The following is a 13,452-nucleotide window of genomic DNA, read 5'->3' as shown; positions in this document are numbered from 1 at the left end:
ACAAGTATTTCAACTGGTTGAGCCTACTAGATGGAAACTAGACAGTACTCTCTGCTCTTCAATGACATTTTATTTGATAATCTTGCATTATAAGCACCTTGCCTTACGGAATATGCAAAAAATGAATTACAATAGGATATGCAAAAACTTTAAAATTTAGCTGACACTGGGCAATAACAAAGAAGATACATGAAAGGTCCTAAGGATGTCTTCTTTTATTTGTGGACTATCAGAAAACAACAACATCAAAGAACATTATCAAGAAGGTGAAAAGACAACCCACAGAATGGGAGAAAATACTGGCAAATCATATAGCTGACAAGTGGCTTGTATCCGGAATATACAAAGAATTCTTACAACAGAACAACTGAACAGAACAATAAAATGACAACGAAATTAAAAATGGGCAAAGGACATAAATAGGCATTTCCCTAAAGAAGATATTCAAATGGCCAATAACTGCATGAAAAGTCACTCAACAGCATTCATCATTAGGGAAATGCAAACCAAAACCACAATGACTTACCAATTCAAACCCACTAAAATCCAAAGGACAATAACAAGTGCTGGTGCGAATGGGGAGAAATTGAAACCCTCATACATTGCTGGTGGGAACGTAAAATGATGCAGTCACTATAAAAATAGTTTGGCAGTTTCTCAAAATGCTGAACAAAGTTACCATATTATCCAGCAATTCCACTGTTACGTACTGTATATATCCAAGAGAACTGAAAATATGTCTACACAGAAACGTGTACATGAGTATTATGACAGCATTATTCACAATATCCCAACAGTGAAGACAACCTAAATGCTAATCAACTGATGAAGGGATAAACAAAATGTAGTATATCCATTCAGTGTGATATTATTCAGCCATAAATAGTTATGAAGTACTAATATATGCTACAACATGGATGAATCTTGAAAACATTGTGCTAAGTGAAAGAAGCCAGACACAAAAGGTCACATATTGTATGTGCCCACTGATATGAAATGTCTAGAAAGGGCAAATCTGTAGACAAAGGAAGTAGATTAGTGGTCACACAAAATTAATTAATTAAAACTAGAACAGGGAATTGTCTGATTCAGGCAAATCTTAAGACTTTTTTTTTCAGCATTAAACGTTCAAAATAATACAAATCCCACTAGAGAAATTACAGACAGCAAGAGCTCAGCAAGGAGTCTGGATATGGATAGTCTTTGTTTTTCTATTAGCTAGACTTTAGATAAATCAGTTAACCTATCTGACTTTTGATTTCCTCATCCAAAAACAAAACCGGGTAGGTTACATAGGTGTCAGCTGGCTATGAAGTTCTCAGCTATGCACTCTATAAGGTGATGATTTTCACATTTTCATCTCCTTCTTATAAACAAGCAAAACAACGTGACACATTTTTTCAAGCTCTATTAGTAGCAAAAATTGAGACAAATATTTCACCCAATTAGTACTACCTGATCAAACTATACTCTGAAGTGTACATACCAGTTAGGATCAACACACAGTCAGACCATGTGAAAAATCACACAAATTCCCCTGATTACTTCAAATTATTGCAGCAAAATTTTTCTCATGCAAAATTCGATCAAATTCTCAATCACAATTCAACTGAATTTCACTCAATTAAAACTAGGCTTCAGTAAGACCTTGGTACACCAGGTCTAAGCATGAAGCAGTGAGATCCGTTTTCTAAGTGAGCTGATACAACATATCTTAGTAGTGCATTGTATGCCTCTTACATAAGGGCTTGCTACCAGGGGAAGAGCCAAAATCAGCAGTGAGCTTTTCATGATGATGTGATAAACCTGGAAGGGAACAGTAAGGACTCCATTACCACATGGCGACCAGCTGGGTGGCTGGGAAGGTAGCCATGCAAGAGAGACTGCAGAGAAGGAAACGCAGCTTCAAGGCTTGTCTTCCTTCTCTATATACACTCCTACCTCTCATGCCTGCCAAGCCACCTGCCGTGGGGGTGAGGCGGTAAATACTGATAGATGGAGATAATGGTGGTATCACCTAGGGAGGCCAAGAGGGGAGGGAGAAAGATGGGAAGAGGAAGCACAAGAGATGCAAAGGTCAGGGAAGCTCCAGAAGCCACTGAAGAAGACATGCCCAAGGGACCGGCTAGCTCACATCACTTCTGGTCAAAGGACTAAAGCATAGCTGTCTCTCTAACGCCCTAGCTATTTCTGGAAAAGAAACACACACACACAAACACACAAAACTTTTGGGTCTCACGTCCAAGGTCACAGCTGAAAAAGTAATTACCTTAGCTATAATGGAGAATTTAAAATAACAAAAGATAAAACATGACCAAGCATAAAGAGTTTAAAATCTAAAATAGCAATTCAAAGCCCAGGCAGGAAAATAAACCAGCGTGGTAATGGGTTTTGAGCAAATCTAAGTTTCAAGTTATTTGTTTTTCAATCAATAGAATACAGAAAGCAACAACATATTTCTTCTGATAGGTCTGGTCCAAAGTGCATAAGGGAAAAAGATATACCATTTGGAGACCAATATTCAAAATGGCTTTTCTGAAAACACTCTTTTCAGCTTCAGGATCTGAACATTCTCTCAAATAAAACTGTTATTAAACTAAAAGGTCAGTGTTTCAGGATAGACTACTTTAAAAGAAGCACAGAAAGGCCAACTTTGCCTATTAGCACAGTGAGTTTCCCGTAGATCTTTGAGGACTGGCAGAGTTTGTGAAATGAGAAAAAGTAAAAATGAGAAACTTTCAAGCCATATAAATCAGACTGGCCACGGAAACCTGCAAAACAAGTTCCGGCTCAGTAAGTAGGGTTCTAAAACTTTCACATAACGTACACACTTCCCTTTTAAAATGTATTAAGACAAAAGGATGCTTTCTTCACACACTTGTACTCTGTACTTGCTAAAATGTTCTCAGAAGCGATTTTTTTTTCCTCAATGAACACAAAGACTGGCATTTTGTCAGTTAGTTATAGGTGATACAACACTAACCATAAAACACGTGAGAAAAAAATCAAGCATTACAATGGCCTGGTTAGAGCAAGTCGGCCCTAAACCCTTTATTTGAAACTACTATTGAAAATAAGAAATATTTGTATTAAAAGCAGCTCAAATTTTTGTTCGTTTTTAGTAAACAACATTCTAAACAAATGTTTTGGTTAGTCCAAAGGCAGCTTTACTGACCGCCTAGCAATCTTTTGCTCCCCTTAGCCACATTCTAAATTTTTAAGTTAAATTCTTAAGAAATTCTAAGAATCTCTAATTTCTAATTTCAGGATCAAATAAAAAACTCCTAACCTTATACTACATGATTCTTAGTATTCTTAGGAACTGTGAATACCATGGTCTTAATTCTCAGGGAAAGTGTAGCATACATTTATTACACCTCACCTGTGTTCTATGTTACATGACAGGGTCCTAATTCTGTTTTCAGAAACTGGTTAAACGAGGGGTAGAGAGGGAAGGGGTGGAGAAGATGGGACACTATATTTAAGACAGTTCCTTGAATGGTGGACAGAAATGACTCCAAAAGATGAAATGACTTCATGAATGGCTCATCATCTATGAAAAAAACAAAGACTGAAAATACAACCATGATTGGAGACTTACACAGATTCCCTGGACCTCAAGGGACATACCAATTTCCTTTGTAACGTTTTCCGCTATGACTTTCCCTTTCTTTCATTTTCCTAGCATAATCCTTACAGTATAATTCCCTCCCCAATTACAGTATTTCTGAAACAATCTCCGCAAGTTACTTAATAAAAATTATGGCTTGCCTATTAGAAAAATGTCAGGTCCTTTGGGATTTTTCCTTTATTCCATTTCTTTCTGGTTTTACCATTTACTGATACATACCATGTCCAATTTTATAAGCCCTATTATTTTCATATGCTAGTTTAAAAACACCAAAGAGAACTATGAAAATCTACTCTCAGAAGAAAATAAATGTATGTAATTGCATAGCACAAGCAGCAGATTTTAGATAAACACTGGACTCTGCCAGGATTGAGATAGCTGAGCCAAAGCTTATACCGTAAGATACAGCCAAATTAAATTTTCAGCTCCACAGAAATATCCATTAATCTTATAATTTCAATAAATTCATTAATACAAAAAAAGCACTGATTGTTTAAAAAATAATAACGGAAGCATCCATGCAATCAATGAAATACAACACACAGTTTATCAGAAGTAAATGACTCACAGCATGTGGGTTGCAGGATAATTCTTGTCTTGCTCCTTATCTTATAAAAGGTACAGAGTTTGATTAGAAGAGTCAAAAGATGGCTAGAATAAATCTCAGGGGTCAGAAAGAAACATGTAACAGTTTGCCATTATCCATTTGTGGCACCATCTAGTTAGCAGACAAACCTGAGTTAAACACACACACAGAGTGTGTTAAGTATGATGATATTCAGCTGACAATAACATTTACTATCACCTTAAGGATAACGTACCCTAAGACTGCCTTCAAAAAAATGCCATTTGTCTAGATACCCGGCAGGGTAACTGAGGCCACTTATACATTAAAGCTAACGACAATGTTGGAATGAAAATCCTTAACTGCAGTTTCAAAACCATAAATATCAAATGAGAAGACACCGTGTTACAGTTTGGCAACCTAAACATTAACTGTATCAGGTTAATGGCTTATTTTGTAGTATTATTGCTCCATCAGGATTTATATACCTTCATAAATTTCTAATTTGAATGGCATAATATGCAAATAATGTCCATTTGATTGTTTTGCTTCACAACAAGCACTCGTGGAAACCAGCTCCACAATACATTCTATGTGAAAACAAAGATCAATACCAGACTGCAGATGCTGTATAGCAACAGACAAGCTCATCACTCATATTCTACAGTTTCCACATCTTTAAGTAGACAATTCATAAAACCAGTATTGAGAATCAGATACACCTAGTATTTCATGTCTTAATATCTTGAATAATAGTTGCAAGACCTCACAAAGCCTCTAGGAAAATAAGATCTATAATTTAAATTAAAAAATAATAATTACCTCTGGATATTGCTTTTTGATGCATAGCTTAATTTTTTTGTTTGTTTCACAAATGGATGTATTTTGTTCACTGGAGATAAAACTATCAATTCAACAGCGTTAAATCTCCAACCCCAAATGAAGTACCAAAACCACCCAAACCTGTTTCTTTCTTTCCAACAGTCCTGAGTGTGGCTGCATTCAAAGGCTTCTCCATAAAGACTCATGACATTCAAAGAGGACCAAGCTGGAAATAAAGGCGGTTCCCATCTAGCCCTGGTTTTGCCACAATTCGTTTTTGTGATTTTGCTCAAAAACACATCATTGCTTTAGGCCGAAGCTGTCTCCTCTATAAAATGAGAACCCAAACTAGAAAATCTCCAACAGCCGTCCCCTTATACAGCAGTGTTAAATGGGACTGAATTCATGCTTGAGCCTCCACTTCCCCTTAAAGCCCGATAACATGAAGGTGAAAGAATAAAAGGGTCTATCGTTGACAACATATACTGCCAATTGTTCCTCTGAAGTGACACTCCACTCATTTGGAAAAACTGTCTGTCAAATACCCTGCAAACTAACAAAAACATCCTCTAGGCTTTACAGACAAAGCAAAAATAAAGAGGGAAGGAAGGACAGGGTGGGAGAGGGAGGAATATTGTGCAGGCTCTTCTAGGCACATAGCAGATGTTCAATAAAAATGTGTTAATCGTTTGATCTGTGGAGTCAAACATCAGTCATTAGGTGAAATGAGTCACCAACTTTTTGGGTAGCTTAGGGACGATTTAGAAAAAACATAGCACACACTCTGCAAAATCGCATATAATCTAAGTAAAAAATGTGGACTGCCATTCAAAAAATAAATTCAAGACAAATAAGCACCTTCTCCCCAACTCTCCACGCCACTGCCGCCACCACCAACCACCACCAGGTTTCTGTTCCTGTGGACCCTCCTGTACAGAAAATTGAGCCACCACTACCAACAGTATATTTTTTATAAAGGAGAGAAGGATGGGTATTCATTGTAAGCTTACTGTACTGGCTATAAGGTTTATTTTAATGCTTAAGCTCAGGTTTCTATTCTATGGTCAACTATATGAAGTTATTTTTGTTTGTTTAATTATTTTCTCCCAAATCAAGTGACCTCAAGGAATACACAAACTAGGGAAATCAATGAATTCACTAGGTAGTAAATCCACATTGACTTAATCCTATGCTAGGCTTTATAAGAGACGGAGACATATGGTCCCTACCATTAAGGAGATAAGAGTCTGAGTTATTAAAATTGTACTTTGAGGGTTTAGTATTAATGACACTTACAAAGGCGGGCTGTAGTCATGGAGTATTTCATGAAGGAGGAGGGACACAAGCAAGGACGTACGTTAGACAGATGGAAAGGAAACCAAACAAAGCTTGTTTGTAAGAAAAAAAAATGAAGGGTAAATTATGCTCAATTGTGAGGAGCCTTGAAAACTAGGCAAGAGTTTGGGTAAGAAATATTAATAGGGCCTCATGGACAGTTGTTTAAAAATGAAAATAATGAACATTTTGGTACATGACTCTTTTTGAATTATGGTTTTCTCAGGATATATGCCCAGTAGTGGGATTGCTAGGTCATATGGTAGTTCTATTTGTAGTTTTTTAAGGAAGCTCCATACTGTTCTCCATAGTGGCTGTATCAATTTACATTCCCACCAACAGTGCAAGAGGGTTCCCTTTTCTCCACACCCTCTCCAGCATTTATTGTTTCTAGATTTTTTGATGATGGCCATTCTGACCGGTGTGAGATGATACCTCACTGCAGTTTTGATTTGCATTTCTCTAATGATTAATGATGTTGAGCATTCTTTCATGTGTTTGTTGGCAATCTGTGTGTCTTCTTTGGAGAAACGTCTATTTAGATCTTCTGCCCATTTTTGGATTGGGTTGTTTGTTTTTTTGTTATTGAGCTGCATGTAAATTTTGGAAATTAATCCTTCATCAGTTGCTTCATTTGCAAATATTTTCTCCCATTCTGAGGGTTGTCTTTTTGTCTTGTTTATGGTTTCCTTTGCTGTGCAAAAGCTTTTAAGTTTCATTAGGTCCCATTTGTTTATTTTTGTTTTTATTTCCATTTCTCTAGGAGGTAGGTCAAAAAGGATCACTGCAGCTCTATTTACAATAGCCAGGACATGGAAGCAACCTAAGTGTCCATCAACAGATGAATGGGTAAAGAAGATGTGGCACATATATATATACAATGGAATATTACTCAGCCATAAAAAGAAACAAAACTGAGTTATTTGTAGTGAGGTGGATGGACCTAGAGTCTGTCATAGAGTGAAGTTAAGTCAGAAAGAGAAAAACAAATACCGTATGCTAACACATATATATGGAATCTAAGAAAAAAAAAAAAAGGTCATGAGGAACCTAGGGGTAAGACAGGAATAAGGATGCAGACCTGCTAGAGAATGGACTTGGGGATAGGGGGAGGGGGAGGGGGAGGCTGTGACGGGGTAGGGGAGTGGCATGGACATATATACACTACCAAGCGTGGGATGGATAGCTAGTGGGAAGCAGCCGCATGGCAAAGGGAGATCAGCTCGGTGCTTTGTGACCGCCTTAGAGGGGTGGAATGGGAAGGGTGGGAGGAAGGGAGACGCAAGAGGGAAGAGATATGGGAACTCGTGTATAACTGATTCACTTTGTTGTAAAGCAGAAACTAACACACCATTGTAAAGCAATTATACTCCAATAAAGATGTTAAAAAAAAAAAGAAAATAATGCAGTGAAATGGGGCATTACAAGAAGTCTAATCTGGCAAAGATATGCAGATTAACTGGATGGGGAAAGCGTAAAGCAATGAGTGGTTCTCAAAGTACAGCCTCATTTTCTCTGCCCAGCCCCGCCCCCGCCCCCCATCCCCCAGCAGCATCACTTGGAACTTGTTAGAAATGCAAATATTTCAGACTCACCCCAGAACTATACATCAGAAACCCTGGGGGGAGGGGCCCAGCAATCTGTGTGCTAACAAGCCCACCATTTCAGATGTTTGCTCAAGTTTGAGAGACACGGGCATAAGGTGATGAGGATACTGGCCATAAAGATGGAGTCTAAGATGCAAGGGCTTTCATGGGAAAAACTGGTCATCTGTTACTGACCGAGAGATGAAAGAGAAAGAAGTCAAAGGTGCACCCAGATGCCAGAAAACTAATACCCATGATGGTCAATTAAGGAAAGAAGGAGAGGCTGTTTGGGGAAGAAAGATAATGAGTTCAGTTTCAGACACAGTCAATTGAAAGTAATGGTAGAATCACCACATGGAATTGTACGCAATTAGATATTTGAACCTGAAATTCAGATTTGATTTGAGACTTGGCTGGAAATGCTGATTTGGGAATGACTGTTACAGATCTCAGCTCAGTGAATTCTCTTGTAAAAAAATAAAATGTATAAAGAGAAAAGAGTAGAAGGCTAGGAATAGGCCTTAAGAATTCATCAGATGAAGGAGAGGAGAGAAAGAAGAACATCATTAGAGACAAAGAAGGAATGGAATGGAATGGAATGGAATGGAATGGAATGGAAGAAATGAACCAAGGTACCATGTGCAGAAATGATAAACAGATTTCATCTCATGTGCCAATTCCGATCAACTGGCAGCAGCGGCCTGGGGTGCTGTGTGCAGGACTCCAAGGCCTAGTCCAGGTTCAGGAAGGAGGAAGATCTGGCAGCATGGCTTACAATTACCTGTCATCCCAGGGAGTGCATGGAAATCAGATGGTTTGGGCATCAGGAATCAGTGGGAGGAGGACAACGGAAGGCAGCAATTATAGGCCTCTCTTCAAGTTTAGAAATGAAACAAAAAGGAATGAGGTGGAAAAATTATAAATAAAAGATTATTTTCACAATTGGTGGAGATCTGTGCGTGTTTGAAGGGCAGTCATAATCAGTAATCTGCAACTAAATTATAAAACACTGATGAATGCTAGTGATTGTTGCTCGAAAGTAATTTAGAGTAAAATGTATACATTATTCAATACCTGGTTGTACAGTAACACAGACCAATTCACATTGACATATCATATTTCAGTCCACCTTCCTAATTATCACACTGATGCAAGCAAGGTTCATAGCACATTTTTTAAAACGTATATTTTATAACAGTAAAACAGTGGACAAGCCTACTTCCATGTGCTAAAAAGCTTTAACCAAGACTAATGTCCTTACCTAAGTAACTTGCTTTGGTAAATAGAAAGTCAAAACCATTCCAATACTTAAGAGTCATAAATCATTCTTCCTTCTTCCTACTGTTATGAACTAGTGTGTGCTTTTTAGCAATAAAAACTGTATTTTATCCAAAAAATCCATTAACTGCTAACAAAATTCCTAAATTCAACTAAAATATTTAGTACTTCAAACTCTGACCAACACTATTTTCTAAGGGAGACTTTAAATGTATCTTTGCACGTAATCAAAGCCCGAGGAAATCAAAAGACTCAAAAGTCTGAAAATAAAATCTATCTTCTAATCCACCTACAGCCCTGGGAAATGTCAACTAACTCCAATCTCATGACTTTTCTTCTTTTAAATGAAAATAAAAGTTCTGACCCAATTACGGCCCTTTTTATAAGGGGGAAAAAAAGAGTCCTATTTCTAGATACTGGTCCACTACTAGGCAGCAGAAATAGCTGGAGGATCACATATAGTCAGACCTCTGGGCTTCAGTGGCTTCATTTACAGCCCATTAGGGTGCGATGCCAAAAAGGACCTATTTAACCCACAAGCTAACCGCTGCAGAACAACGGCCTCTCCTGGGAAGTTTTAAATAAAGCAGATTTTACACCCATGCTTGATTCATGTTATTTATGGTAGTTCAAATATATTAAAACTGTGAGACAGCATAATACATATTGGTATAACACTTCTCATTAAACTATTGTGCAACACCCTGTGCTTTGTATTTTTTATTTAATTCACACTGTGATAATTAGGTCAGCCTCTCTTTTATCTGTAACCCTGTTATTTTTTCCTTCATCTAACGAATATCCACCTATTGTTCCGAAAACACTATTTCAATGTAGTCGTAAGTGGTCATAATCTCTAATAGAACAAAAATAATTCTCTGTGAAGCACTGTGGAAGCTCTGTGAATTCACTGATCACAGACGACTTCACCATCTTTAAGACACAAGACTGTGCACAAGAATTTCAAGAACAAAGGCCCTGTCCTATCTTTAAATGCAAGAACGTACTTAACCTTTTTTCTAAAAGTAAAATAAATTATCCACAGTCAAGTCAGACTGAACAGAAGAGTAAAAACATTTATTATGATTATATCCCTAATGATCCACAAATTTCCTTCATACCAATGTTATACAGAGAAAGGAGGTGGAACACTTTGTCTTTCAGAAGTGGTTCATTTGTGTAACTTACACCATGAGCTATATAAGGCTCCAGGATGTAAATCCTTCAGAACACCTGGGATGACATAAAAGGTCCTTGTTCAGACCGTGGTTTTCTCCCTTGTCAGCCCCTATGCTGCCTTTCTGTAGCAAATATTTTGTAATACTCCCTTTACTATGCTGAAAATAAATGGATAATACAGACACGAGAGTTTTAATCAATATAATACCCTAAGTGTAACATTAAAAAAAGAAATAAAAAGAAACTAATTTATAACGAATAATGGCAATTTACTATGTAAATGCTCAAATCTACAGTAGATAAAATAAAAGAGTCTGACTCTTGAGCTTATAAGTTAAGCCACCACAAATGCAATAGCTACAGTTATTGCAACAGAGCAGCTGCATTCCCAGAAAATTCAGTGTATCTTAAAACTACGGAAAACATACTTTCTGTTGATACATAAAACACTTAAGTTCTGGGCTGGGTAAGCGGGTTTTCAGCTATGTGAATTTCTGATGGGACATTCTGAAATCGAGGGCACAGGACAATCGTTCAAGGGGGCAGAACTATCCGAGGCACTGCAAGATGTCTAGATCCCTGCCCACCCCACTAAACACCAGCAGCTCCCCCACACATTTCCCAAATGCCTCCCTGGAAGCAGTACTGCCCCACCACTGAGCACCACTGCCTTAGACCAGGCTAAAATACTCACCCTGATAAAAAAAAGATAACCATGAGAAACCTAGCTACTTTAAGGTTTGTATGACAACTGACAGTCCCAAATAATGCAATTACAGTAATGCACTTTTCAAACACAGATAAATATTTGGAGATGACAGCAAAGTGCCTTCCTCCCATGGGATCTCTGCCTCGAGGTGCCCAAGTATTACCAGCTTCCTCTCTCTCCATACTCACCAAAGTCACATTTGCCCAGTCCCACTCATACAGATCATCTCGATTTTCCTTCTGGTATCCAACATCACTTTGTGCTAATCATCATACTATTTTTTCCCTCTCCTGATGCCTCAAAAAATGTCATCCAAGGACAAAGACTTCATTATGAATCCAACGGAAATGGAAAGTGGATACAAATTACAGCCTAAAGACCCCAGCTCACTGTTATAATATCACAAGAATGCACAGATACAGGTTGATACCCATCTATCCGAACTATTCAAATGTATTAAGCATTCACAGACATTTTCAGATTAATGCCTTTATGAGAACAACTTCCCAAGCACAGATTTATTTCAAGCTGCCACACTTTCCATCAAAACTACCTACATCAGATAGCTCTTGGACAACTAAAACTATATGTTTCATAGGTGACAATATCAGAATTAATATTGAACAAACAGTTCAAAAAGGCCATATCATTTTTATATTCAAAGAAAATGAGAAAAGGATTTAAAGTTATTAACTCTAAGTTAACTTATAGTAATTCACAAAGATTCCATTTTAAAATTAAGGAAGTGAATGGTTTAATAAGGAATAATTTCTCTATAAAAACCAAAAATAAATTAGCTTTCACTACAGCATATAATATGAAACTATCTAGAATAAATGGTAGGAAGGCTGCAAGAATAAGTACAATCTAAACACATGATACTTTAAAAGAAATGAATTTATGTTAAACTCTTTTAAAAAGTGTTACAGGTAGAGGTCCCTAGGAACTACTTTAATGAAGCTCATAATCAGAATACCAACTTATTCTCTGTAAACAGTAATGTCCAATGTACGTGATGATTCCATAAAATAATTTGCTAAGTAATTTGAGATCTCCTCTTGGAATTTTCTTACTAAACCCTCCCTCACTTCTACCCCCATCACCCACCCCCACCTTGTTTTGTATGAGTAAACATAAATCTTCTCTAATTTCATGACAAACTGTAAATTAAATGAATCCAAACTAATAAGATTTTGCTCTGTGCTTTAACACTTATAAATGGCTTTAACATATTTGATCTCAGTTATATAATTTATAGAGAATTTAACAGTAAGAAATTAATCTAAGACATTATTCATATATAACATAAAAATATCCTTAAAAGGATAAAATGTTCAGATTTAAGTTGATATGCATCTGAAACATGGCCATAAAATAATTATAATGATATAACATGCCACACATGAAAGACCTTCATTTTATAATCGCAACCATGGGTGGTGTGTGTGTGTGTGTGTGTGTACGCAATAGGATTGTGAAATACAGAAGCATGTCATATTTGATTTCTTTTAAATGGACAAAAAAACAGAGCTCAATGAGCAGAACAAAATTTTAATTAAAGAATCAGGTTTAAAGAGACCTGCGTTCTCTTCCTGACTCTACCCATAAATTACCAATGACGTTTCTCTTGAAGATGATATGAAGTGAAATGAGGAGATATTTTGAGTCCAAAAATGAACTCATTACAAAAACAGGAACTCCCTTCCACTGAAGAACCACGAGCAAAACTCCTGATTGATGCTGTGTAACATTTCATTGAGCCAATACTATAGTTTGCAAGAGGCTATTTTAAGCTGTATATCCTTCAGAATGTCAACATGCTAGGATTTACAATTTCTTCAACCTACAGAAAAGATTATGTAACAAAAGAATTTGTGGTGCATCTTTCAAGAGAATTTAGGATCTGGCTTGATGTCCAGGTCCAATTACATAAAGGTATTTTAGCTTCTGATCTCCAAGGTTCACATATTTATTGTAAATGAATTTGATCTGACAGTAACAAGACAATCTGAATCTCTTTCATTGTCTTTGAACAGTGCTAAGGTCACTGATTATGACGAATGATGAGAAGACTAAAGGGTGAAGTAAAACTGATGTTGATCAAGTGTTGTCTAAAAATTCGTTTTCATGGCCAGTTTAAATGACTATTAAATCTTCCTCTTAGAAACATGAAGGCTGGTGGCAATGAGAAAGACAACGAGGAAGAGCAATATATATTTTATACATAAAACGATGAAAACCTGGAAACAAATTAAATACCGAAAAACAGGAAAATGGTCAAATAGTAAAATACAACAGCCATATAATAAAATATTAAGCTAATATTAAGAAACAGTTATTAAAGAAT

The 13,452-nt window shown here is 36.8% G+C and overlaps 1 protein-coding gene across 2 annotated transcripts in view; it reads right to left on the bottom strand.

Moving 5' to 3' along the window:
• The window catches only part of CHCHD3 (coiled-coil-helix-coiled-coil-helix domain containing 3), a 314,451-nt gene that overhangs the window by 257,730 nt on the left and 43,269 nt on the right, over positions 1-13,452 (bottom strand). The gene's annotated exons all lie outside the window — the stretch shown is intronic.

This window comes from Phocoena sinus, chromosome 9 (genome assembly GCF_008692025.1).
Source record: "Phocoena sinus isolate mPhoSin1 chromosome 9, mPhoSin1.pri, whole genome shotgun sequence".
Classification (NCBI taxonomy): domain Eukaryota; kingdom Metazoa; phylum Chordata; class Mammalia; order Artiodactyla; family Phocoenidae; genus Phocoena; species Phocoena sinus.
Note: the sequence above shows the minus strand (reverse complement) of the source record. Positions and strands in the feature narration are given on the sequence as shown.